Raw genomic sequence first — 780 nt, forward strand, 5'->3', positions numbered from 1 at the left:
CCTAAAGAGGTCACGTCTCAGGGCATGCACTCGTCTAGTAATATCTACTTTTAATTTTCTAAGTAAACCAAGTTGGATGTGAAAAGTAGCAAGTTCACGTTCAAAGCCATCAGCACAAAGTTGCCCATGGTGCTCTGCCCACCACTCAGCCCCTTCCTTCCTGCAGGGGAGATGTTGATCCCCAGCAAAACCACTGGCTCCTCAGTATCAGTGGTGGTCACCCTTCAACGATGTCCAGTGTCCTCTCAGTGTGATCAGAGAGCTGAGCCCTCTCATGTGGATAAGAGCACCTACATGTGGGTTTTAGTTTACTGCCGTTTGTTTCTTTTGGGGGGTATTGGGAATTAAATGCAGGCCCTTGTGTATGCCAGGCCAGTGTTCTACCACTGAGGTACTTACCTTGTTTGCTTGCTTGCTTGCTTTCTCTCTGTTTTCTTTTCTTTTTTCTTTCTTTCTTTTTTTTTTAAAATTTTGAGATAGGGTTTCCCTAGGTTGCCCATGCTGGCCTCAAACCTGTGATCCTCTTACCTCAGTCTCCCAAGTAGCTCGGCATGCACCCCCACACCCAGCAAATGTGGGCATTAAATGATAGCTAAAACCTTCTTACCTAATTCTCTATGATTCTGTTTCAATTAAACCCTTAACTTGTTCCTGTTGCTTCCAGTCAGTAATCATTCAAACATTCCTTCCTACCAAATTCTGTATCACATGTAAGCATAATTTGTAAATTGACTCAATTTTTTATATCTACAGCAAGGAAAACAAATATTCACACTGGTC

This window comes from Chinchilla lanigera, unplaced genomic scaffold (assembly GCF_000276665.1).
Source record: "Chinchilla lanigera isolate Chin_1 unplaced genomic scaffold, ChiLan1.0 scaffold00040, whole genome shotgun sequence".
Classification (NCBI taxonomy): domain Eukaryota; kingdom Metazoa; phylum Chordata; class Mammalia; order Rodentia; family Chinchillidae; genus Chinchilla; species Chinchilla lanigera.